At 44.7% G+C, this 27202-nt stretch overlaps 1 protein-coding gene and 1 long non-coding RNA gene across 2 annotated transcripts in view; one reads left to right on the top strand and one right to left on the bottom strand.

Moving 5' to 3' along the window:
• TCF20 (transcription factor 20) overlaps positions 1 to 27202 on the bottom strand; it is a 288990-nt gene that overhangs the window by 238507 nt on the left and 23281 nt on the right. The window lies entirely within an intron of this gene.
• LOC128325855 (uncharacterized) lies at positions 1576 to 25498 on the top strand. Its single transcript, XR_008307685.1, has 3 exons — positions 1576 to 1633; positions 24564 to 24658; positions 25197 to 25498. It is a non-coding gene; the product is annotated as an uncharacterized LOC128325855 (long non-coding RNA).

Below are 27202 nucleotides of genomic sequence, written 5' to 3'. Positions count from 1 at the left end.
GACATACTTGAGTTTCTCTTTCACAACAACCCTGTGAAGTAGGCTAGGCTGAGAGAGAAGTGACTGGCCCAGAGTCACCCAGCCAGTTTCATGGCTGAATGGGGATCTGAACTCGGGTCTTCCCAGTCCTAGTCCAGCACTCTAACCACTACACCACACTGGCTCTCTTCGAAAAAGCTCCATAGCATTACCAAAAAACAAAGAAGGCAAGAAATATTTTGTAATGCTACGGGCAAAAAGGACAATGAAAATAGAAATAATAACACTTTATTTTACCTGGCAAAGATGCAATGAAAAACTAGTAATTTAACAAAAACAGTTAGCTTGCAATAAGCCTATATGCATTAGACATACCTTGAAATGAAAATATATTAATGTAAAATTCTATTTTTTAAAATTTAACATATTTCTATACCACCCAAAACCTACATCTCTAAATTTGAAATTTAGTCATTTATTTTTATTCAGAGGCCCCTCATAATGTGAGACCCTAAGTTGTAGCTCACTGAGCTTGTGCCTAAACCCAGCACTGTACAACTCCCATAATGGCCAGCTTCAATAAATCATGGCTGGAGATGCTGGGAATTGTAGTCCAACAGCAGTAGAGAGCCTCAGATTGAGAAATTCTGACTGAGATTGAGAAGTGGTAATGAGCTCAATCTTAGCACCAGAAAAAGCCATACACTGTGCAAAAAATTAAAACTTTACATAAAGTGGAACTCAGTTTACAAAAGTTCTATGAGTATTACACAATTTAGGCAAATGTTTTATAACAAATCCCAGAATATATAAAAGCAGAGCCTAACAAGAGGAACTTAGTTTTGCTTCTTCCTTTCTGATTCCAAGCAGTCGTAGTGATTCCATTGAGTCATGTTGCCCTACTCAAGAGCTTACCATGCAACATGTCACTTATTCTCCCTAGGAATGTAATTCCATTTGTCTATATGACTGTTCCAAATTATTTACATACTTGCATCATGCTGTTCTGAGTAAATCACATTTCATCAGGGCCAAACACTTATTTAACTCGGAACTGCTTCTGTTTCAGCTGCTTTAATCCTAATGTAGATGCAGCCTGCTTGAAATGTCCCACCCACAGCGTGCTGTTTTAGGAATCTCTGCAGGGAACTCTGGGATAGGTGCCCAGAAAGCCACTAAAGAGAGTCTAAAAGGACTTTTAAGTTAGACAATGCTAATGTGAATGTAGAAGAAGTCCCTCATAACCATTCACACTAAGCCATCCGCGCTGTGGCTACACAGTCAGATGAATTTTCTAGGGCAACCAAGGCATTTTATGGCTTTGTCCACACACACGTAAAAGTGGTGGTAGTGCACTACCCACCACTTGATCAAATATGCATTATATGTAACTGTTGCCACGATAAGCAGTGAGGCGAATAAAGATAGATAAGGAGGAAGGGAAATGGAAGTGAACAATACACCTGAGTGAGGAAATGCCAGTGCATCTTATCTATTATATTAATTCTCCTGGGTGTGCCTTAGAATGTGTGTCCAGTCCCAGCGCCCAGCTGATTGGCTGGGAAGTGGAGGAGCCTGATTGGCTGAGGCGCACCCAGGAGACCAGCAAGCCTGGCTGCGGAGGCCAGAAGTGGCAGTGGGCCCGGCCGTGGAGGTAAGTGGCGGCGGCGGGGAGGCCGCACTGCGCGAAATGGCAGGCCCGGCTGTGGCAAGGCAGAGCACCGCTGGCTGGACCCGGCAGCAGCAAGGCGGTGGAGAGGGCGGGCTGCAGCAAAAAGGTGGAGAGGCCGGGTCCGGCCCACAGTAAGCCAGAGCTGGTGGACTTGGGCGGGGGCAAGAGAGAGCCGCAGGACCCGGCTGCCCCCAGCTGATTGGCTGATGATAGGGGTTAGCAGCTGCGAGGAGGCGGAGAGGCCGGGCATGGCAGGACAGCCACAGGACCTGGCAGCAGCGAGGAGAGGCCGGGTTGGGCCAGAGCGAGGCCAGGTAGGGGGCCAGAGGCGCTGGACCCAGGTCAGGGCGAGGCAGAGCTGCTGGACCTGGCTGCACCAGAAAAAGAAAGGAAAGGCAGAGCACAAAGGGGAAGGATAAACAAGGGGGGGGGAGAAATGCTTAATGGAATAGGCGTGAGAGGGAGCCCATAAGGGGACACGTGACACAGGAGACGGTTGACAGGCGTGAGCCTAAACGAAGCAGTTGCTCAGTGGTTGGCCACTCACTGTATCTGCCACAGATAGTGGAGACTGAGGGACACTCGATGAAATGCAAGGAGATGAATGTACAGATAGACAAAGAAAAAAGGACCACGGTAGAGTAAATAAAAGAGGGCAGAATAAGAGGCGGGGGAGGAAACTGAAGGGCTGCGGGGGACAAAGCTATGGAGAGACAGACTGTGAGGAGAAACAACCACGAGATTCCCCCCTACCTCCCCCCCCACCACCAAGTACTGAGTGGAAAAACAGAGGGCCAACAGTAGCCACACTCAACACTCCAACACCACCACTACTAGGGTGGGACTACTAGGGACTACTAGGACCAACATTGGGGCAAGAGATGGGGAGTGGGAGGACGTACTGTGTGATTCCACAGCAGCTGACCAGCCCAACACAAATAAAATAAAATAAATCCTGGGGGCTTTTAGGGACAACAATGGGGCAAGAGGTGGGAGGATAGAAGGGGAGACAATGGGGCAAGAGGGAGGGGAGAAAGTACTGTGGGATTCTACAGCAGCTGACCTGCCTACCTAAAAAAAAAAAGACATAATTTTTTAAAAATGGGGGGGTGGCTTTCAGGGACAACACTGGGGCAAGAGGTGGGGGGGGATGGAAGGCGAGACAATGGGGCAAGAGGAGGGTGGGATGGAAGGGGAGACACTGGGCCAAGAGGGAGGGGGCAAGGCAAGGCAATGGGGCAACAGGAGAGTGGGATGGAAGTGGAGACATTGGGGCAAGAGATGGGCAGGGGGATGGAAACCAAAACACTGGACTGTGAGGGTCAACAGTAGCCAGTCTGACCACCCCCACCCCCAAAAAATAAAAATAAAAATTAGAGGGTCAACAGTAGCCATACTCCCCACAAAAATAAATAATAACTAGCTACTAGCTGACCCCGCACAGAGCATCTTTGGGGTGGCGGTTCCCCCCTCCCCCCAGCTTCTGCCCCAGTCTCTCTCCTCCCCTCCCCTCAACAAAACTCCAAAAAGTAAGTAAACTACCGCAAAGATGCTCTGTGCGAGTTCAGCTAGTTACTATGAAATATTGTGGTGTTGCACAAAGTGAGTGAATTCTTATTCACTAGTACTTGGTGCAAGTTGCACCAATAGTGAACTGTTGCCTACCACCACTGCTGACAAAGACACATCCCAGAAAGGCTCTGATCCACACAGAAGGGGGTCCTAACAGGCCCCTCAACATGAATGAGTGATCAACAGATAGGCAGGTGGGTTGAGGAGGCCTTTTACCAGAGGCTGCAGTTGCTGGGTTATGTTGGAGTCTGGTGTGTCCCCAGCATATAGCACAGCCACAAACCAATTATGTTGGGTTTTTTTCTTTCCATTATAACAATAACACCCATGGCAGTTTGCAAAACATAAGAGCCAAGCACAATAAGAAATGAAATCATCAAAACAAAATTTAAAACCTAGCAATAAAAAAGATCAAATTAAAAAGCAGATAACAAAAAGGTGCGTACAGGGGCAAGTCCTTCTCAGTGGCTGCCCCAACAGGACTGAAATTACCTTCCTAGGGCAGTCCCTCTGGTTCCAATGTTATATTTCTGCAAGTGCCAAGCTAAGACCTGGCTCTTCCATTGCGTAGTTTTTGTTCATGCTGAAACTGGATTTGTTAGCTTTAGTTGTGATATTTTCTAAATATTTTGTATCTGCTGTTACCATTTTACGTTTTGTTTATTTTTATTGTTTTGTTAATCTTTGTGTGTTGTTGAGCAAAAAGTGAGATATTCATTTTACAATTTTAAATTAAAAATATAAAACAAAACATGAATTCCGCATTGTAGGAATGTGTTAAAACATTGTTTACTACACATGCTGGTTGATCACACACCTCCCATTTTTACAGAAGCAGCTTGCTCATTTGGCTTGTTCACTGCCATATTCAAGTCAATTGAACCCTTGTCTGCTTAATGTGAAGCAAAAAAAGGACCCATCTATGTTGCTTTGTCAAATGATGAAAGGAAAGGGAAATATGGATGCTATATAAAAAGCAAAACTATCACTGGAATTGGAGGGGGAAATGGAGGAGGAGGTAACAAAGAAATAAAAACACAGCTTTGGAGGAGGTGGCATATAGAATGCTGCAGTATCGCAGAGACATTTTGAACTAATTATACACATTTAAAATACTTGCTACTGGGAAGAAATTCACAAGAACCCAGCTCCTTCTCAGTTCTTTCAAAAACAGAATCCCTAAGTAGGTGCACACTTCAGTCCCTAAAGCAACTCAAATGAATGAGAAACTGTGAAATTATTTATGTGAATTTAGCAAAGGTGAAAGCTTCCAGACTGGAAATTCCTGAAGGACAAAGCCTTCTCAAGAACAGATGCAAGGCAGTGAAATTATATGCTCCATGCAATCCCTTCTCCAAACCCCTCTATTAGGCAAAAGCATAATATAAAATATATGGACAAAATGAGGAATACTCACAAGTCAAGTCAGCAGGAAATTTACATTTATCCATGTATACATAATTTAAATTTATGTTGATAAAGAATCTTGAAAACCTCAATGTCAAGATTGTTTCAGGGTTGTAGCAATAGCAATAAAGAGTGGAAGCTGCAATTTCTACAGAGAATGAAGTTAATTTCAACTAGAATGAGGGGCAAATCACAGATGACCCTATGGATTACCTCGACTACCCCCTTGTCCCTAATGTCTATACCTAAAGGATGCTTGGAAATATATGTCCAACCATTTGAAAGTTCCTATAAGGGAATTAAGTTCCACAGTGCCCCTAGGCAATTGCTTATTTAGTTAGTCAGTTTTTATTTCGTAATTATTTTGATTGCTTAAGGCAGATCTTCTCCCTGGTGGGTGTGTGTGTGTGTGTGTGTGTGTGTGTGTGTGTGTGTACACACACATATACACACACACACCCCTAATCCAGCTCTATTTGCAGGCAGGCAACATGTAACAATTGGTGGCTCTGGATGGGGTTCTGCATGCTTGGAAAGTAATTGCCACACTCTCCTTGCTGGATAAGGGCAATTGTTTCTTCCCTTGTCATCAAAGAGCAAGGCAAACAATTTTGTCCCTCTTTTTTGGCAGAATGGAGAAGGCAGAATGGAGGCAATATTTGCAGAATGTTAGAATCTCTGTTATTAAGCACTATTCTGTAATTTATGTATTCTGCATTGATTTATTTTGTTTTTTAACCCACTTTTCAGTCCAAGTTACCTTTGTAACCTGAGATTCCAAAACAGGTTATAATACTGATCAAGAGGAATACACTTTAAAAATTGTACTATAACCATCAGCATCTCTGACAGAGAAGGCCTGGCTAGTTGCAGAAAGAATAGCTGCAGATGGGCACAGCTCTTAGAGGGAAGGAGCCAGATGACCGCTGGCCTCTGTTAGCCAACTAATCACCACCACCATACCCGATGATGGAGCGGGCTCAGCTCTCTGACTTCACCCTCTGTTGCAGCCAGGTGGAATATACATACTGTGCGCTTCATATCTTTTTATGATATTTGTAGGATCCTGACTTTGAAGGGGGAAATCCTACACTTATACAGCTGGTCTTGTGGTACCAAGCATGAATTGTCCTCTTTGCTAAGCAGCATCTGCCCTGGTTTGTATTTGAATGGGAGACTACAGGAGTGAGCACTGTCAGATATTCCCCTCAGGGGATGGAGCTGCTCTGGGAAGAGCAGAAGGTTCCAAGTTCCCTCCCTGGCATCTCCAAAATAGGGCTGAGAGAGACTCCTGCCTGTAACCTTGGAGAAGCCAATGGCAGTCTGGGTAGACTAGACAATACTGAGCTAGATGGACTAATGGTCTAACTCGGTATAAGGCAGCTTCCTATCTTGTCTTCTTTCCAATCATCTTGCTGCTGAAACAACCAACAGCATACCAGGCATCTGCCCCTATGTAACCAGGCCAACGGGAAGAAACATACTGTCTCCAGAAAACATTGGGTAACAGAGCTGCCAATGCTACTGCCCATGGCATGGCCTCCAAAATATTGATCTTCATCACTAACCAGCCTCCTGCCAAACCTTTTCCCACCATCATCATGGAGGTAACTGCCAACAGGATAGCAAACACAGAAAGCACATGGGGCTACATGGCCACACAGATGCAGCTTAAACTGTCCACGAAGCCGGACAGAAGTCAAGAATAAGGCCAAATTCTGACGTAACATGAAACTGGAGGTTGAAAAACCTGCTCCATTCTAAACTGTAAATCGCACCGCAGACATTTGTCCAGCTATGGTCTGCCAGCCTCCAGTTTCAGGAGAGATAGGAGCCCCTCCCTGTAGCTCGGCCATTGAGGCCAATCGCAGCAAGCTCTACAGCCAGACTGTGGGCAAAGCATCAGCATGTCAGTGGAGCAGCTATGATTGGCAACTGTCTTGAAGGGGGAGTGCTGAGCACACTCATGCATTTTTGGAGCTGCCCACCCACAGCATGGAAAGGGCATTGAAATCCCTAAATGCCATGCAATGCCATGCCAGTGCTTCTTCAGGCATGGATGGCACCACTGTCCTCCTAAGAGCCCTGCACTTAAATAGTCCCACACAAGCATGATTTCGGGGTGGGTGGGGGAGATATTGGGGATACTATCTCCCTGATACTCAGGAAAGGGCATATGAAGACTTCCTAGAAGGGGATACGTATATGAGAGAGAGCAAAGGATCCGGGGGTGGGGGGTCTGTCCTGCCATGACCTAGGGTACTGTTTCTTTGTTTGTTTAATATATTTGTATACTGCCCAAAACACAAGTCTCTGGGTGGTTTACAACAAAACAAAAATAAAATTAAAAAGTTAAAACATTACAACAATTTAAATCTTAAAACATTAAAACTATTAAAAATAATCAAATTATTTAAAGAGTATCGAATTAATCTGTTGCGAGGGATCATCCTGTCAAAGCAGTTCATGAAGACCAAAGCTCTGCTGACAGCTTGCTGCCAATGGGCTATCCCTCTCCTGGAGAGGACCATGGGGCTGTAAGCCCTAGGACTCCTGGCAGACTGCATGCTCACAAGTTGAGCTAACCCAACAACAGGGGGCCCACTTGTGTGGGACCCCCCAATTCTCCATGGTAAAAGATAGACCCTGTGAAGCCTTGCATACACCCAAAGGAGATTTTGATGCTCCATGTGTCAGAGTCTGGCCACATGCACATACTGGGGGGAGGGGGAGAAACACCGGGTGCATGGACAGATCTTTAAACCTATTCAAAATTCCTGGGTTTGGTCTAGAGTTGTGCCATATGCAGATCTGCCAGTGCAGGGAACAGTGTTCCCTCTAAAGCATGCATACGTGCGCACACTCACACATTTTTTGATGTCCACTCAGTTAATCTTAGATCCCGCACAGGTTGAATCAGGAAGGTCCCACTCTGAATACACGTGCGTGCACACTGCCTTGATATTGCCATCCAGAACATAACTCATTCCGCACACTGATGACAAAAATTAGAGAGAACATTGTCAGGGTATTGTAGGAGAGGGGAGCCCCGGTTTCCAGTGGCCTCAGGAGAGCAGGGTTGCCATTTTGGGGCACAAGTAAGGGTCCACATGCCCACATGGGTGGACGGGCTGGCAGGGGGCACACTTTGGCAGCTACTTGGTGGCAGTTGCCAAGACACGGAGAGCAGTCACCAGGGTACCTGTCCCTGTGGCTTTCCTCCACACAGCAACCTGGCTCGATATAGAGCCTCAATGGCCAGAAACTCTCATGAGAGAGTGGTCCGTGGGAGAAAGAGTTGTTTTGTCATCACACATTATTAGTGATTTTGCTCAGCTATTATCTTCCCTCCCCTCTCTCTTAGTCTCATGAGTTGTGACGGGGTGTCCACATGGCCTGGCAGTTCCTTGAGCAAGTGCAGTCTGCCTCGGGACAGTTTCCATCCTCGTCGCATATGAGGAATCACTCCTTTGACTGGAGCAATGCTGACCCTGATGACTGGCCCTGCTCATGAGTAAGCATAGGGACCACAAACCCCTACAGGGGAAGGGGCTGCCCCCCCTTCTCCAACCTTTCTGTGAAAAAAATAGAACTTGGCTGCTCAATAATCCCTGGTGGAGGCTGCCTTTTAAACCTGACCTGAGGTACACACACCACAGCCATTTGTTCCCCTCCCAGAACTGGGATGGGGTGCCCTGCTTGTGTTGCTAGCTGGAGTGTTTGTGCTTGGGAACATACATCATTGCTGCTTCATTCTCGGGGAGCAAAGCACTTAGTGCCCGTCCTGTCATCTTATCCCCTTTCCCTCCTGCTTGCCAGGTGTGGGGAGCAAGGTATAGAGTGGGAGGAGGGGATGCTCCTGTGTGACTATGCCACGTGACAGACTGACAAGCTTGGGATGGGACGTGGCGGAATCCCTATTGCCAGGCAACACCATAGCTAGATAGGTGACAGGAAAGGCAGGACTGGTGCTTAGAGAAGTAGCCCAGCGAGAAGCACCACCGCCATGGAGCGGCCACAGTTCCAGGTGGGTCATATCCACTGTATCTAGGATTGCAGTTTGAAAATTGGTCGTGTCTGGGATTGGCAGTGGCATCCAGGATCGGATGTAATGGTTTGGCACCCAAACGGGAGGTCTTGGTGGCGAACCTTTGTGCAAACCAAGGGTTCAAATTGGAATTTGGCCAGGCAAACTGAGGGTTGCTTTCAATTCAACCCGCAGTTTCCCAAATTTGGATGTACTGGAGTACCAACCTCTGTCCCAATTAACTCCAGTTTCGTGTTACGTCTCAATTCAGTACATCTGACCCTTATTGTATTTCTCAATTATCAAGTAGCTCTTTTGCTTTTCTATTTTGGGGGGTTTCAGAATCTATTTCAGGAGTTCCCAACCAGTGGGAACTAGATGTTGCTGAACTACAACTCCCACAATCACCAGACATAATAAATTGTGGCTGGGGGTGATGGGAGTTGTAGTTCAGCAGCGTCTGGAGTACCATAGGTTGGGAATCTCTGCTCTATTTCATGTTACAGACAACTGGAGTTGGAAAACAAGACCCTAGATCAAGGTCTTTACCACTCCACCATGTTGAAGTTATCCAAGGTATAAAATGGGTGGGGGAATGTCTTCAGTTGGACCAAGAAGCAAATGAAAAATGTTTCTGCAAGCATTCCAGTTTAGACAAACTCTCCGGGCCTGTTCAGATCATACTTTTCTGGCCCATGCAACAAGAAGTGGGATGCACCAAAAGCACACCCATCGTCTTACCGGAATGTTCTCTTATTGCAATGGGGGGTTGGGTTCATTCAAACCGCTGCTCTACACATAACCCACGTGCTAGTTTAAGTGAATATTATTAGTTTAAACTAATATTTATTAAGTTTAAACTTAATTTTAATATTTATTCATTTAAACTTAGTAGAGCAGAGATTCTGTCAAATCAGTCCCTGCACACATATGATTAAGGAACATATGGGGAGAACATCAGGACATCCACAAAAGATGTCAGGGTGTCATACTTTCAGCATGCCTCTTTCCACTGCATGAGCTGAAAAAGTATCATCCAAACCATCTCTCTTTCAGGTAAAATGTATATTCACAGAACAAGTCCTTCTACGTCCACTTTGCTTTCTAGCAGCTAATCTAATTAGGAATAAAATAATCTAAGTTGGGATGTAAACTCTTTCATTTCCTTTGTTCTACTTCTTACATCTTAACCATCATAAGGTGTATGGAATATTTTCAATGTCGTTCATTTTGTACCCTCTCCCGCTCCTAGCAATAACATTTCTGTAATTCTTCCCATCCAAATTTCAGTTACCGTATGAAATTATGTTGTTGTTTTTTGCAGTTTTAAGTTGCTTTGCCCTTCTGACTCTTAAAATCAACACTTCATCAACATTATCTTAATTCCCTGCCTTGACAAGATGTCCTATATTTAAGGGTATCCCCCACCAAAGCCCAATATCTCAGGTCCCCCCACCCTTCTCCTCCAAGCACTGGGGGGAACTGCGCCAGAAGGAGATGGTCACTCTCCTGCCCTACATTATTTCTGGCAATCAAGCACCAGGATGCGTTAGCCAGTCACACTCTCAGTCTAACCTATCTCACAGCATTGTTGAGAGGGTAAAATGAGGGTGAGGGCTGAGCAACTTGGAGAAAGGGGGTGGGATACAAATCTAATATAGATAGTTAGAAAGATAAAATTAGCCTGACCTTGGCCCTTATTTAAATTTCACCTAGTTTCACAAATGTGGTGTGGGGCACCTCTGCATAGTTAAGTGGTCACTGGTTCACCCAGAGGGAGCAATCTCGGCTCAATGGTGTCCACAGTGGTTCCGTGAGGAATAGCACAGAGTAGTCCTACCTAGATTATGTTCCTTCACTTTCTTCTGCAAAGCAATAATGTTTTTATTTGTAGGGTGTATCCAATATACAGTCCCAACTGGACAAGTCATCAACCCATAATAATTAACCTTCAGTATTTCAGAACCATTTACAGTTCCTCCATTCAGTAAAGAGGCAGGCTGCGGTGGTACCCAGCTTCAGTGGATGAGTGGGCTGGCCAACTGAAGAACTTCAGTTAACCCGTGCTAACTTAACAAAGAGGCACCTTTGAACATGGTGATTCTCTTTATTTAGCAGGGGGAGAGTAACTGGCCTTCTCCATCCCCAGCACAGTACCTCCAGTGACTGTTGCTGGTGTCTGTCTTGTGTTTCTTTTTAGATTGTGAGCCCTTTGGGGTCAGCGATCCATCTTATTTATTATTTCTCTTTGTAAACCATTTTTGGAAGGGCAGTATAGAAATCGAATAAATAATAATAATAATAATAATAATAATAATAATAATAATAATAATGAAGCTCTATAACCCAAGTGTAAAACTCAGTATCATGTGGTGTAGCAGGGCTTACACATTACAGTGATGGTGTATGGAAGATACTAGAGCCCTATTCAAACATGTTGGGCATATGCACACAGAGAGACTCCTGCCTACAACTTTGGAGAAGCCACTGCCAGTCTGTGTAGACAATACTGAGCTAGATGAACCAATGGTCTGACATGGTATAAGGCAGCTTCCTATGTTCCTACACTGGCTGCCTCAAAAGCTACATCTCAAAACACAGATAGGAAATGTGCTACTGTACATGTGTTGAACATAAGAGGGCAGTAACTGCACATATAGATCTGTATGTGTGTATACTGTACCCAGATTGTATACATTGAACATATGAATAGGGCTCAGGTAGAGGCCTTTTCAAGCATCATTTGTGAGCGATAGCAGCAGCATGTAGGTGAGTGTTGAGTAACAACACACCCACGCAGATTAAAAAAAATACAGGGCTTCCAAATCAGAATGGAAGTTTCCCAGGTGGCATTATCTGCTATGACCTTTGGGTGATGCAACTTAAATCTAAATTCAGGTGGACAAGACCATACCTCTGTTTCTAGAAATCAGCAGAAATATTAGGCAGGTGGTAATTAAAGCATTACTCTTCAGGCCAGAGCCCAGCACATCCTTTGCAAAAAGGTCTCATGTTCCATCTTGGGTATTTCTAGTTAAAGGCTGGAAAAGACCTCTGTCCTCTGTTGCCAGATTTGGCTTTTTTTAAGCCAAATGTTGGGTTACAGTCCATTTGACTCACGAGTATACCCCTTAGGTTCTGGCCACCACTGCCAGTCAAAGGAGAGACAGTAATGGGCTAAATGGTCCAATTCTGTATAAAGCAAGTGTATACTTACAGTGATCTTCATCTAGAAGCAAGGTAAGATTGAACAGGCTTTTTGTGGCTCAGATATTAAACATTCAACACACATGCATTTCTATTTGTAAAATGATTATTATAACCCCTTGAACCTGATGGATAGGGTGGAATAGAAATAACTAAATAAAACCAGCCAGGTGACAGTCCCACCCGGCTGTCTTTCCTCACTGCCTTTAGCAAAAGTGTTTAGAAATTCCGCTTCTGAGACCTGTTCTGGTATACATCTTAATTAACAATCTAAAGTAAAGGGTGAACAATGAAGTTCAAAATATGCTGATAATACAAGGCTGTTCATTACAGTAGAGTACAAAGCAGTCTGTGAAAGAGTTTCAGAAAGATCTTGTATAATTGGATTACCGAACAACACAATGAGCACATGAAATTTAAATGTTGATAAGTGAGAAATAGTGTGTGTTGGGGGGGGAAATAATCTGGACTCTGCAGCTAGATTTTGAATAAACTCTTGAAATTCAGGGAAAGGATGTCAAAGCCATTGTATGTATCCCATTGAAAAGACTGGCTCAGCACACAACAGCCACCACTAAAAGGCAATGAATGTTAAGAACTGTTACAAAAGGATAGAAAATAGCTAGTGTACCTATATAAATCAATGTATGTCTGCCAGTATCTTGAGGACTCTGTCCTTTTCCAATCATCCCAGGTCAAATTAAATACTCTAGTACTAGAAAAAGTACAGAGAAGGAGGAAACCTTTTTAGAAATTTCCAGCTATAATGTTTTAGAAATTATATATTACAGAGTATGTGAAGAAAATGGCTAGGAAATGGTTACTTTCCTTTTTAGGGCACTGGACTGAACCAGCAAGAATTATATACCTACAGCCCAGTTCTTTCCATGCTTATTCAAAAATTGTTGTATCTATAATTCAGTGGGGTTTATCCCCAAGTAAACAGACATAGCAGCCTTACAGCGTAATCTTGTACATGTTTACTCAGAACTAAGTGCCACTGTGGTTTACTCCCTAGTGTGTTTATAGGATTACAGCCTCAGTCACATGCTACACTACTGACTGATGGAACCCACAGACATAGGACAACCTTAATAGTACAAAATAGTTTAAAAGGGTGGGGGGATTCATCCACCCATCACAGAGCCACTAATAGTTGGTAAGCACTGCACCAGAACACAAATTTGTGCTCAACTTATTTTCTAGGGGCGGGTTGGATCCAGACATTCAATAGCCAGTGGTGCTTTAAAAATTGAGTCTAGCAACCAGTTACTGAACAGAACAGAAATCAGGTTTACCTTTATCTTACTCTTCTTCAAAGGAGCCATTTTATCATCATCCCCCCCCCACACACACACACTGCACCCCTGTGAGATGGGTCAACCTGGGAGCTTCATTGCTGAGAAAGGAAATGAATCTAGTCTTCACTCTGCCAACATATAGGAAGGATACTACTGTATATGCACTGGACATAACGTGTGAACAGTAAGTGCATACCAATCTGCATGTGTGTACATTGTACATATACTGTAGAATGTAGCCAGTGTGGCATAGTGGTTAGAGTACTGGACTAGAACTGGGGAGACCCGAGTTCAAAACCCCATTCAGCCATGATACTTGCTGGGTGACTCTGGGCCAGTCTGCTGCTACCTCCTTCTTGCACACAGGTGCTCCAGTTATGCACCCATACAGATCATAACATTTCTAGCTCTTTCAGAAATAGATAACAGAGTGACAGGGGCTGGTGGACAGGGGCTGACCATTGGAGTCAGCTGTTAAAGTCCTCGGTCAGGTGACAGAGCAGGCACAGCAGCCTAGGTTGAGCAGAGCTCAGTCTGCCAGGATGTGGCAGAATAAACACAGAGCACAGGGAGTATGTTACCTGAGCCTGGCTGCTTCGAGGCCTGGATGGGGACACATCCCACACCCAGAACTCCAGTCATCACCTTTTTCTTTCAGTCTCTCTTAGCTGAGGAAAATTCCATCAGTAAGTCACAGCTGAGAAAGCTGGGCAAGGGCAATATCTGAGGGAACTGGTGAGTTAAGAACCATCATGAAAGATTTAATGTAATACACAGTTCCAGAATCGTCAAAACCTCTTTGACTGTAGGGCTCAGCTCTGGAAGACATGTTGTAATCATAGTAAGGAAACCTACTGTGTGACTAATACAGAGTGCTTTTCTCTCACACCTAATAATTATAACCAATAGTGGTTCGTTGGAGGAAGTGTTACTAGGTGAGTTTGGCCCTGAACCTTTAAATTGAGCACTGCCTGGGAGGAAGTCAGGAGAGGAGGAGAGACTAGAATACACCAACAAGAGCAGAATCCAGTTTCTCATTCAGGTTTCTATTCCGCTCACCTTCCAGCCTTCCTAGAAAGTCTCACCAGCAACTACATTTTGCAAAAAATCCACACAAAAACCATAAATAAATCACAGATATGTTTAAGGCACTTCCAACCATCAAACTGAAGGTACTCCTAGGACAATATCATTAATCTATATAATTAATTCCTGTAGAGGGGATCTATCTATATAATTAATTCCTGTAGAAGAGATGCGTGGGGATGTGGCAAGCTCCGCCCCCGCTTCAGCCGCGACCAGTGGCGGGCCCAGAGGGGGTGACATATGCAAGGGTGGGAGAGAGGGGCACACACCAGGAGGCAGTTGGGGTGGCACACACCAGAAGGCAGTTGGGGCGGTGGGCGAGAGGAAAACGGGAGGCAGGAGGACAGGGGGTGGGAAAAACCCCGCTGCCCCAAAGAGGAGGACGGCGAGGAGGAGGGAGGTGGCAGTGTCCTGAGGAGGAGGGCAAGAGGACGATGGGCGGTGGGAGGCGGCGGTGGGACGGCCTGGCCCTGGCCCCCCGGGGTGAGGCAGCAGCGGCATGGGTGGGATGGCTGGGCCCAACTAGAGGCTCAGATGCTCTGCGCCTGGGTCCACTAGTTATATTTATAGACTACTTTTCAGCCATAATGGCCTCCCCAGAAGGCTTACAGCTGAACACAAAACAATCCTCCCAAACTGAATGGAGAACAAACACAACTTGGTCCATTAAATCTATTGTGGGAAATATATGCAATCTATAATAAGGCAAAACCAACAACTGAAACAACTGTACACCATGGGAGTAATAATCAAGTCCATAATGTGGAGATTGGTAGAATGCATACAACACCCACAATCTTTGTATCTGATGAGAATTTGCTTGTGAGAGAGAACATCCTAGAAGGGTTTGTAAAAGATAAAATTTTGGACATTGAAGTATGTGAACCAGTATCATTTCACCAGGAAAAACTTCCACTTGAAAAAGGTATTTCGAAAGGCAAGTCACCAGGTCACGATTATGTGGACTTTACTTATACATTCTGCCAATTTGAAACTTCCTTTAAAATGGTAGTTTTAAATGCGGTTTTAGCCTGATCTTTTAATTTGTTTAACTTTATTAATTTTTTATTTTACATTGTATCTATTTTATTAATGTTGTGAGCTACCCCGAACAGTAGTGTACTGGAGGGGTGGGATATAAATATTTTAAATAAATACGTACATAAATCAGCCACTGCAGCCTGACCTCCACCTGGAACATTTCCAGATGGGGCTTTTAACTCACTTCTCCTCCTAAATGGAGGGTGTGCATTCACATATCAGACAGATTTGTAGAGTGATCTGGTAATCCATGGTTATTATGTCTTGTAATGAGTACTGTATAGGGTTGTGGTTATGATGTTATGTATGTTGTATTTTATAGAACCATGTTGCTTTGTATGTTATTGCTTGTAAGCCACCCTGAGTCCTATGGGAGTAGGGCGACATATAAATCTAGATAAATAAATAAATAATTTACCCTGAAGTCCTTGCGAGCTATCAGGGAGCACTTCAGTCCAGACACAATTCGGGTTTTTCATTTCATGTTAGAGCGCAGCCAGATTTATGTCCAGGGTAAACAAATCCACTTTTTGTGCCATTTGGGGGGGGGGCGGATTTGAAGTTGCAGTAAACCCACGGTAAAGCCTGCTGTCTGGAAATGTTCCTGGTGACCTAACCTTGCACCTGTGGGTGAATATGGGCCACAGGATTGGTATGTCACATCACCCCAGGACATAATATAAATCTATGCCAACACACATGCAAGGGACATGCTCTTTCTTTACAACCTCATACCACAACACGTTCAGCAAGCATTGTAATTTTGTAATTCTGCTTCTCATGTGAAGCCTGCTCTTCGTATTTTGAAATCCTACACAGTTAGAAACATGGATGCTACCTGCCTGCAGTTATACAATAAGGCAACAATCACTATTTTCCGATGAAATTAAAGGAGTCCAGATGGAAAACAAAATGATCACATACACCACATGGATCTCAAATATGTGTAGATGGAGGGGTGTGGGGGAGGACTTATTTTTATCTGAATACTTGGTTAGATAGGCAGACTTGCAGCCATTTATTATTTGAAAAAAATCACATCTTGTTTCTCAAGTTTTTCTGGCTGAGTGTGTGATCATTTTCAGTCAGCAAAGTAGTGCCTAAACAGTTAAGACTCTTCCATTACTGATAAAGCCATGTTTCATAGATTCAAAATGGCTGACAAGAAAAGAAAAAGAATGTTAATGAAACTACAGTGTCAAAAGCAGAAACTTTCTGTAACAAGAAATTACGCAGTGAACTGGGTACACCAACCCAGGTACTTGTGATAGACAGAATGTATCAGCCTTCAACCATGGTTCGTCAGCAACATGTCTCTTTTATCTTGAAATCACTTTTCAGTCTCTCTCATTTAGCTTAATGCATGAAAAGCTTCACTAATTCAAATTTATTCTGCCTCTCTGTTTAATGTCTTTCAAGCAACATAAAGCACGTTCGGAAATAAAAATTGATGCATGACTAACACGCCACCAGTACATTGGCACAAAAGTGACAATCTAGCAGAGCTACCTATTAGGTTTAGCTTTTATTTCTACACACCCACCCCAATTAACTCCAAAAGCTTTTCAGAGAGCAAGTATTTGAGCTTTACAATCAAGCTTTCTGGGGTCCCTGTATCTCCATAACCACCCCTTGCATCTATATGCACCCAGAAATTCATTCACAGATTTCTTCCACTGGGGTTATTTGAGCAAACAATAGTTCTGCAGATTCATCAGGCTTTCCTCTCACTCCCTCAAGCAGTCCGTTGCTACAACCCCGCTTCCCTCTGGCAACCAGGAGGAGGTACAAGGATTCTGCTTGCCTATATGAAGCTATGGCTGCTTGCAGTGGCCACTAGAAGTCCTGCTCCATCTCACACTGAAACAGTGCAGCAAAGCAATACCTTCAAGCCATCTCATCGTTATGTAGAGCCCGACTGGATCAGACCAAGAGTCCATCTCAAAGCCAACTCAGTGTAAACAGACATCTGAGGTGAAGCATGCACAATGCCGACCCTCTCCTTCCCAGCCTGGCCCCTGAGTGAGAGCCCACTGACAGCACCTCTCCTCTTTCCCTTTGCATCCCTCTCCCAGGATGCTTGTGTCCATCAACTGTCTGTCTCAGCCAGGTAATGGACAGATGCGAGGAGGAGGAGCAGGAGGAGGAGGAGGAGGAGGAGGGAGGAGGGAGGAATGGCCTATTGCCTTACTTGCTCCTCCTGCTTGCATCTGCTTGGTTCAGGCAGGCAATGGACAGGCACAAGTAGGAGGAAGTGGAGCAAGCAGGGCAAGGAGTCCCCCCCACCCCCACCCCATGTAACAGGGAGTATTGCTGGGATTGAGGACAAGAGGCAAGTCCACCACCCCCCGCCATGGAGTGGAGGGTGGACGCCAAATTGGTGCACACACAATGGTGCACACCCTAAGGGCAGCAACATTGGCAGTGCTCAGAGTTTTGGTTGCAACTATGCTGAGGCAAAGTCTGCTGCAGTGGAGGAGACATGGGCACAATCTGCCACCGCCCCCCCCCAAATGCCCCCAATCTGCCACTTAAAGCATGGGGGATCCAGCCCTGGTATATCTAGTTCAGCATCCTATTTCCCGCAGGGGTCAGTTGAATGCTTTTGGGAAACACACAGCAGTTGTGCCCTGTCTATCTGCCCTGTTCTCCAGAGGCAGCTCCTCCATGAGGTGAACTGATACAGTCTGTTTAAGCACTGAATTTATGGGGCACCACAGGGGCAGCAAGATGCCCCCACTGTCCTCTGTCTCCCTTTTCTGCCCAGCACAGGAGTGGCCCTTTGCCACTCAGGGCAAATAACCACCCTGAAAGGATCCTCTTGCTGCTGCCTCCTTCTCACCCAGCATACACCCTCCTTCATTCCCCACAAGGCTAGCAATAGAGTACAGGAGGCACTCTATAGAGCTCCTCCTCCTCCTGTACTCTATTGCCCGTTCGTTATTTCCTCTTCCACCTCCTCCTTTGGATTATACCAGCAGCACATGAAGGAGGTAGGAGGATGCACACCAAGGCAGGCAGTGATGGCAACAGCATGGTGTGGGCGTTCATGTTTGTGTGTGTGCCTAGCAAAGCTGTAGCTGTTAAAGCCACTACAAACAAAAAATGGGGGGCACGTCGGCTGAGGTTGGTGGGGGAAGCAGCATTTGGTGCCTTCCTTCAAGTGCACCATGTTCTCGGACTGCTACTTCCGTTCCCAGCCCAGCAACAGATATTCAGAGGAATGCTGTCTCTTAACCTGGAGGTTCCATTTAGCTATCATGGATAATAGTCATTGATAGTCCCATCCGCCATAAATTTGTCTAATTGCATTTTAAAGCCATCTAAGCCTGAGGCCATCACTACATCTTGTGGCACTAGCTTTCAGATATTACATTATACATTGTGTGAAGATGTATGTCTACTCCAAGACTATTGCCAATCAATTTCATTAGATGACCTCGAGTCCTAGGATTATGAGAGAGGGGGAAGGAGTTCTCTCCATCCATCTTCTCCATCCATTCCTAATCATATTTTGCTCTAAGTTGTTCCAACTACCCTATTGATGCCTGCTGCCTGAAGTACAGTGGGCAAGAACAAAAGATGACTGCAGCATTGTGGTGGCCCATGTCTCACCAGCGCCTGAGTTGGCTGCCATCTCACCCCGAGATTTCACTGCCACAGCCACGTTTCCTAAGTGCAAGGCATGTGGAAGGTGCTGGAAAGCTGCTTCCACCAGCCCAGATTTCCACCTCCCTACACCATGAGTTAGGAGCCCTAACTCATTTTCCCAGCAGCAGTGCAAACAGCCACCACCACCACTCTCCTCATCCTCTTCCTCTTCATCCTCTTCTTGACACCTTGACTTTGTAGGTGTCCTTGATGACCTTGACTCACTGGGCCAGTTCAGAGGACACTTTCTGCCCTTCAACCAGCCTGCATGCTTAAGAAACCTTTGCGCCCATTTAATGTGAACTGAGAAGTTGTTTTCTGCTGCCCTGAATGCTTTTGGTTTTTATTATCTATTGATTGGTGTTTTAAATACTGTCATTGCAGGGGTGAAGCTATAATTGGGCAGACAAGTTCAAAGAACCTGAGCCACCCAGCTCCCGAGAGCTTCCTGGCTCACCCCTCGCCTGGGTTCCAGCCTGGCATCTTTCCCTCCTCATCCTCTTCTTGACACCTTGACTTTGTAAAGGAGCAGAAGGAAGTGAACGGATGCCAGGAGGAAACACTCTAGGCTAGCACTCTACAGGCTTCAGTATACCTCCTTGTGCTCCCTTCTGCAGCCAGGGAGAGCAGCAACAGCATTTTGAGAAAGAAGGCAGGAAAAGTGGCAGTGGCTAACCACCAGGAAATGTTTTGGAGGGCAGCGAGTAAGTTGTGGAATGCCCTTGTCAAAGAGCTCCATTTGTCTGCCTCACTGGGCCAGTTCAGAGGACACTTTCTGCCCTTCAACCAGCCCACATGCTTAAGACCTGGCATCTTTCCCAGCTAGCTTTGTTGTGAGCTGGGTATTTTCTTTGTTCTCTCCTGGAACAAAGAAAATACCCAACTGACAACAAAGCTGGCTGGGAAATGAGCTCCAGAGGGCCACACTGGCTCTTCTTGGTGCTGGACATGCCCCCTGCATGTAACGTCACATGTAGGAGAGTGCAGTCCTCCCAAGTTCATTTCCCAGCTGACAACGAAGTGGCTGGGTGCTTTCTTTGCTCTTTCCCTCACTTGGAGCAAAGAAGAGAACGAAGAATACACCCAGCCTGCTTCATTGTTGGCTGGGAAATGAATTTGAGAGGGCTGTGCTGGCCCTTCCGGATGCTGGCCACACCCCTGTGTGTAACGTCACATGCACGGAGCATGGCTGGTGTGCATGAGGGGTCACTGGGGAGAGCCGCCAACATGAGCCCACTCCCTGCTACAGGTGAAACTCGGAAAATTAGAATATTGTGCAAAAGTCCATTAATTTCAGTAATGCAAATTAAAAGGTGAAACTGATATATGAGACAGACGCATTACATGCAAAGCGAGATAAGTCAAGCCTTAATTTGTTATAATTGTGATGATCATGGCGTACAGCTCATGAAAACCCCAAATCCACAATCTCAGAAAATTAGAATATTAAATGGAACCAAGAAGACAAGGATTGAAGAATAGAACAATATTGGACCTCTGAAAAGTATACAGTGTACTGTGCTTGATTGGCCAGCAAACTCGCCTGACCTGACCCCATAGAGAATCTATGGGGCATTGCCAAGAGAAGGATGAGAGACATGAGACCAAACAATGCAGAATTGCTGAAGGCCGCTAATGAAGCATCCTGGTCTTCCATAATACCTCATCAGTGCCACAGGCTGATAGCATCCATGCCACGCCGCATTGAAGCAGTAATTGCTGCAAGAGGGGCCCAAACCAAGTACTGAATACATATGCATGCTTATACTTTTCAGAGGTCCGATATTGTTCTATTCTTCAATCCTTGTCTTCTTGGTTCCATGTAATATTCTAATTTTCTGAGATTGTAGATTTGGGGTTTTCATGAGCTGTACGCCATGATCATCACAATTATAACAAATTAAGGCTTGACTTATCTCGCTTTGCATGTAATGCGTCTGTCTCATATATCAGTTTCACCTTTTAATTTGCATTACTGATATTAATGGACTTTTGCACAATATTCTAATTTTCCGAGTTTCACCTGTACATACCTGTGTCTTTGTAAGGTGCCTTGAACATTTTCCTACAGAATGGTGAGGTATAAATGTTTTAATAAATCATAATAAAACATTTTGGAAGAACAAGTATATAATATCTACCAGGATATGTTTTTTAAACATCCTTAAAGAATTCTAAAAGGTTCATGGCAAAATTTCTCTTTGCAGAACCCATGCCGATTCTCATTCAGCAAGGCTTTTTCTTCTATATTTTTAATGGTTCTGTAGTTTGTAATGCTTTCTACCAATTTATCTGGGACAGGTGTTTCTTTCATTTTCACCCCACCAAAGTAACTCAGGACAGCAAACCCCCCATTTTATCCTCAAAACAACTGACATCCTAATCTACTAAACTTGTAAATTAGCTGAGAGACAGAATGACTGGCTCAAGGTTGCCCAGTCTTGGCTGACTAGGGATTTGAAGCTGGGTCTCTCAAGTCCTAGGCTGGCACGCTAACCATGCTGTTAGGCTAACTTGCCTGTAATTTCCCAGATTCCACCTCCCAGATCCCTTTTTAAATTCAGGTGTTAAATTGGCTACCTACCAAATCCCCAGTACTGAAGATTTTAGTCACAAGTTTTTGTTAGAAGATCAGCTACTTCACCCTTGGACTTTCAGAACTGCTGCGTGTCTATCTCTCGTCATATCTATATGACTTAATTCTTCCAACATTCTCCCAGAAATAAGCACCTCACATGTATTAGGCTCCTTCACACAGTCCTCATCATGGTAGGAGAAGTGCCCAGTCAGTGTAGGAGAGCTGGGCATGCTCCCCATCATCAGCTGTGAGAACTCCAAACACAAGGTAAGAGGATGAGCAGGGGCATAACTATAATAGGGCAAGGGGAGACAGTTGTCTGGGGGCCCACTGCCTTGGGGGTGCTCCCAGAGGCAAGTCACATGACTGACTCCCCGAGCCACGCAACCGCCCAGGCTTCCTTCAGTTGTATTCATCCTCCAAAATTGATGTGAGTGTTAAGACCTGGAGCTACCAGAACAGCATATCTTTCTCTAGTATCATTAAATGACTTGCATTATCCACAAAGCCTTTAAAAAAATAATTTAGGATGATGTTCTATTGTGGCACATAGGAGGTGTGTGTGTGTGTGTGTGTGTGTGTGTGTGTGTGTGTGTGTGTGTGTGTAATTATTATTATTTTATTTTTTTACATTTATATCCCACTCTTCCTCCAAGGAGCCCAGAGCGGTGTACTACATACTTGAGTTTCTCTTTCACAGCAACCCTGTGAAGTAGGTTAGGCTGAGAGAGAAGTGACTGGCCCAGAGTCACCCAGCTAGTTTCATGGCTGAATGGGGATTTGAACTCGGGTCTCCCCGGTCCTAGTCCAGCACTCTAACCACTACACCACACTGACTATATATATAAATTTTTACTATGCTTTTTGTTACCACTATTCAGCCTCATTTAAGATTTCTTTACTTCATGAGCTGAGCTTCAGTGAGGGGGTGGCATTTTAAAATCTTGTCTCTGGGCCCACTCCAACCTTGCTATGTCCCTGAGGATGAGAAAATGAATGTGTGTGGGATTTGGGTAGGGCCCACATGCCTGACCCAGATTCTCTCCCCAGGATTTTACCAAAGATGGATGAAAAGCTGACCTGGGTTCAAATCGCTGTTCAGCCATAAACTCATTGGGTGACACGGTTAGCCACTTACCACTCAGTCTAACCTACCTCACAGGGTTGTTGAGGATTAATATAATCATGTACCCTGCTCTGGGTTCCATGGTGGAACAGCAGAATATAAATGTCACAAAATCCTACAACAAGCCTGCAAGATAATTAAAACCTTGCCTGAAATACTGAACTGAGTGAGGACTCTCTAATTCATGGCTCAGAATCTTAACCATTTCGCTATGGTAGCTTTCATGTATGCTTTTATTAGTCTAATAACAGCACCCCTGGCATTTTAAAACCAGAGTAAAAGCCACAGTTAAACAGGGGCTGAAAATGCTAAAAGGAAAGAGTACAAATTGCTAATTTAACCAATAGTCCACAGGACAGATGGGAAATTATCCTTTTCAGATTGCCAATATAGCAGTGCATTCCTGTTGCATAGAGCTGGCATATTAGGAGATCCTGTGAAATCATGGTAACACATGGAGTCAAAAACAGGAATTTGTACTGTATGCTGCAGTCCTAAGAATATGAAATAGGGTCACTAGTAAAAGACAGGACAAGGAAAAGATGAAAGGATGAATTAAGGAGAAGGAAATGCACATCTGGGACATAGTTGCGTTCATTTTAAAAGTTATAGAATAAAAAGTGACTTTTGACACATCAACTGACTCCCACATGTCCCTTCTATCTAATACATCAAAATCAATCCAGACAAGAGCATTTCTTATACTGCACTCTAAACTAGACTTGTCAGATGTCACTTGACCTTGCCAGAATGATGCTAAATGTTAAAAGTGCTAAAGCTCCAGGTGTAGGCAGGGGCCATTTCCATAAAAGTTTCCTCTGAAAAGTGCAAAAGATCAACACCTGCAAATAATTTCTGAACACAATCTTGCCTGACAGTAAATCCCTGGCCCAAAGTGTTGCAGGGAATGGGAGGGACAAATCCAAGTTTTCCATATCCAGCCTGGACATCTGTTTATTCAATATATTTCCCTAACATTCCTGAAGCAGATTTGGATTTCTACTTTCTGGGAGCTCTCCAGGTCGTCTTTGTGTGTGCAAAATCCATCCCACTTTTACCATGCATAGTAAAACCAGTTGTACTATGCACACTTGCACAGAATGTGTTAGAAGTCTGGGATTCTATTGGCTCAACTGTTACCACACTGAGACACCAGTGACTGAGCTTGCCCAGTAAGTATTCTGAGGCAAGAGACAATGAGTCAGAGGCCAGACTGTGACCTCCATTACAACAACAGTGATAACGGAGATAACAAATGCTGGGCAGGCAAGAAGTGACAAAATGGCATCCTTGTCATAGTTAGGCAATGAAAGCTTCTGAGAGCATAGATGCCTAAGCTCCTGTGCATAAGGGTGAAGTGAATCAGCTAAGCTGGTTTGTCCTCAGAACTGTCTGGAAAATGTATCTACCAACATTAATAGCTATTCTGTTAGTCTATAAACCCCTAAATTGCTATGGCTACTTCATACAGCAAAACAGACATGAGCGATTGTCACATGCAATGATCTACAACCAGTTTTCAATTTTCACCTGCGATACAAAATATTTTCCATGCAGGAAACATGTAATATTTGAAGCAACTGTTGTCCTTGCATATCTAAGGACTGAGACTACTTTATTCTCTATGTCCCATTGCTCAGCACAAGCAAAAACATTTCTTCTATTATACCATCTAGGTATCGCATTAAAACTAGGGTTGCCAACTGGGGACTTTCATAGAGGGCATGCAACTATTTGGGGAACCAATTACCAAATGACTTGTTTGCATTAGAAGGAAAAAAGATTATTTTGGGGACTGAACAACTCTGGCATTCGTTGTGGTGTCTGAAGTTCTGGGGAGCAGCTGGGACATTTTGTTCACTCAGAACACTTTGCTCTCATGAACAGCTTCTCTTCCTTTGTCCTTCCCTTGACAGCATCCTTCTGACCATCCATCCAATGGAGAAGCCAGAGAAGAGATTCTGCTTCAGCGGACAGGTTGCAGAGCCATGTGATGCAGAAGCACAGATAGGTGGGCCCAGCAGGTGCAGCTTGCTTCCTTCGTGTGGTGGCGGCGGTGGTGGCAGTGAGAATTTAGTAGTTAACTAATTAACTTTACTCAGCAGCAGGCTCGGACTGGGTTACCGGGCAGCGGCGCGAATTCCCAGTGCACCCCATTGCCTCTGCGCCCTGTCGCCATCAGAGTGTTACGGCAGGTGCCTGCGACCACGGAGGAGGGAGGGGTGCTCACACTCCAGCGACAGGCGCCCTGGCCCACTGGGAATGTGCGCCGCTGCCCAGTCACCCAGTCCAAGCTTGCTCAGCAGTTACCCCGGTTAACTGAGTAAAAAGGCACCTTTCAAAGTGGTGAATCTCTTACATTTATCATGGGGAGAGCAACTGGCCCTATCCAACCCTAGTACACAGCATTCCTTCAGTGTTACTTGAGTTTCATTTTAGACTGTGAGAGCTTTGGGGACAGGGAGTATCTTATTATTTAGTTTTCCATAAAAACTTTTTATATATATATATATATATATATATATATATATATATATATATATTTGTAGAGAACAGCAAGCGAGTGGGAGACCATGCACACACCACTATGCCAGCATGCAAAGAGATTGGCTTAATAGCTGGCTGGCTGCCCTGCCTCAAGCCGAGAGGTGAAGTTGCTGGCCTGGCTGAGGAGAGCAGGTTGGGTGACCCGTGGAAGAGGAGGATAGAGGACTGTGTGTGTGCTAAACCTAACCAGGAGATGAATTTATGGTTAAGAAGCTGGGGCCTTGAGGACTCTGCACCTAGCCAGCAAACTGAGCAGACATACAGCTCACCTGGTCATCAGCTTCACAGTGGTGAGATGTAATTAGTCTCAAGTTATCCAATTTTTAATCAAAATATGCATATATAATAACCAATAAACATATGCAGTTTTTATGCAAAGTGGAGACATTTTTTTGTTGCAAAGCATCTTCTATTTCCACTTTTTTGGTGATGGATATTGGCTTTTTTCATCATCTGGACCTGGCAATCCTAATTAAAACAGAAAGGGCACACTCAGAGGTGTCCTCAATGGTTGCCTCATAATGGCCGAAGACCCTCCTCCCAAGTCTCAGCACTACTTCATACATTACAGCAATTTGTGGAAATTGCTAAGTAATACTTCTGTTTATTGTGGATTCCGTGCTATGGCCATAGCACATATAAGCAGTTTGCCACCTGGATCAGCTTGGTGAGAAACGTGTGGCAGTGGCAAGGGGTACACTAAACAATGAGGCTATTCACATGCATGTGCAAAACTGGGCTGAGGGAGCCCAGCCCAATTTTGCACACTCGTGTGAACTGCTGGAATAGGGCCCAATCCTGGAAGCAACACAGCAGCAAACCCACCTAAGCAAGTGCTCCCTTAACGCCATTTTCTTGATTATGTGGCAGCATCTGCAGCTGCCACACTGTGGGGAGCCAAGGGAAGGGAAAGGAGGAGGGATCTCCATGATGAACTGCACACTCGCACGGTGCATCATTGTATTTGCGGGGGACGAGATGACACATCCCAGCCCCTGACCCTCCCAGGGGCGTATCTAGGGTAGGGCAGGCAGGGCACGTGCCCCGGGCACCACTTGAAGGGGACACCATTTTTTGAAATGAAAAAAATTTTTAAAAATGGCCACCGGAAACAAAATGACCACCACTCAAAAATGACCACCACCGCTTAAATGGCCTCTATGAGGCCCTAGGCCATGCCAGGCCTCGCAGAGGCCATCTGAGCATATGTGGTGGCCATTTTGTTTTTGGCAGCCATTTTTTAAAAAATTAAAAATGGCCACTGCACATGCTCAAATGGTCCCTGTGAGGCCCTAGGCCTTGCAAGGCCTTTCAGAGCCCATTTGAGCATACGTGGCAGCTTCCAAAATAGCCACTATGCTGATCTTTGCAGGCCCAAACTGGCCCGAAAATCAGCCTGGGATGGGATGCGGTGGTGAATTAAGAGGCTGGTGGGGGGAGGGGGAACCTTTGCAGAACCCCCCCCCCACACAACCTTTAGGAAGCCTCCCAAAGGGACTATAGGTAAAAAAAAATTAATTTAATATAAGTCACTGTACACATATTTAGTTTGGACCTGTGTACAGAGAATCAGGGCTTGTGAATACTGAGCTGAAGCTTAGGAGCTAGGATTGTATTCATTTGCTCTAACTTTGCTTCTTGTGATAAGTGAGTTAAATGTGAGGTCTTAATAATATGGCTATTAATGGTGAGTTTGTCTTTGAATCAGTGTGAAATCCTTAGTATTAAGGCCACTGGGAGTTTCTTGCTCTCTTTCTCTCATTTTAACTGTCTTTCTGAAATACTAGAATATATTCCAAGCAGTGACACAGTTTATTCTGCATATCCTTTAATTATATTCAGAGTACATGGGAAAAGTCAAATTCTCCATTTATTTTTATAACTTAATATAATAGTGATGCTACAATGCATAGTAGAGGATTAGACAGACACTTCTGTTTAGTTTAGTTTTCCAAGTACACCTCCACATAGTATTTGGGTATTTCATGAGTCCCAGCATACTGAAATT

The sequence above is a fragment of the Hemicordylus capensis genome, chromosome 5 (assembly GCF_027244095.1).
Source record: "Hemicordylus capensis ecotype Gifberg chromosome 5, rHemCap1.1.pri, whole genome shotgun sequence".
NCBI classification, from domain to species: Eukaryota; Metazoa; Chordata; class Lepidosauria; order Squamata; family Cordylidae; genus Hemicordylus; species Hemicordylus capensis.
This window is presented reverse-complemented; position numbering and strand designations above follow the sequence as displayed.